We start from the raw sequence: 998 nt of genomic DNA, 5'->3' as shown, positions 1-998 counted from the left end.
TATATATATAAAAAGTAATAACAGTTCGATATTCCCTAGAAAGAAGAATCTAGGATGAGATAGATAAGCTTACGTTTCAATATTTTGACCGTCTCAAATTATTTATCGTTTTTATTACACAATTTTTTTAATTTATTTTATTTATATATTAATTTATGTGTTATAAATTTAAAAGAAATAATTATCTCAAATTAATTATAAAAATCTAGGAGGAGATTAGTTAACAATTCAATTCCTTTTTCGAATTAATTATTATTTTAAATATTTAAAATAAAATTTATTTATTTTTCTATTTTTTAAAAGGGGATAAAAAGACAAAACGTTAAATAATTAGAAATGAACAAAATAGGAGTGAGTTCAACTATTGTGTCCTTATTCATGTTTTAAGATACAAAATAATTTCTATTAAAATAAAACAGGAAAAAAAATACTATCTCAAACTCTTATAATAATAAATAATATTATTACTTTTTTGCTTTAGCATTTCCCGTAGTTTAATTTTTTTCCTATTTGGATTTGTAAAAGGAAAAAAAAAACATTTAAGCAAAAGTACCAGAAATAGGAATATTAATTATTATTTTTTGTTTTGTTTTTTTTTAAAAAAAAACATAGGAATATTAATCACTTACGCATTAGGTGAAATTTATTTTTAGTATATCTGTCCAGGATCTTGTAAAAAGTCTGTGCACTCATATTACATTAAATTATTATAATTTTTACGTTAAAATTTGAGGCTAGAATTATATCTATTAATTAATTAAATTTAGTGATAATTGTGTATATAATGATACATATAATATTTTAATTAAATTGATTGAAAATATCATATGTGAGTACAATATTTCCAAAGTGAAATTTCATCGAAGTAGCAATTTTTTCGTAGATTTGAATATTAATATTATTCTTATATACTCCCATATTTAATAAGTATTAAATTGTTTAATAAGTCAAAAAATGACTTTCACAAAAAAATTTACCGTTCAACATATATCTATAAA

The sequence above is a fragment of the Solanum pennellii genome, chromosome 7, assembly GCF_001406875.1.
Source record: "Solanum pennellii chromosome 7, SPENNV200".
Classification (NCBI taxonomy): Eukaryota; Viridiplantae; Streptophyta; class Magnoliopsida; order Solanales; family Solanaceae; genus Solanum; species Solanum pennellii.
This window is presented reverse-complemented; position numbering follows the sequence as displayed.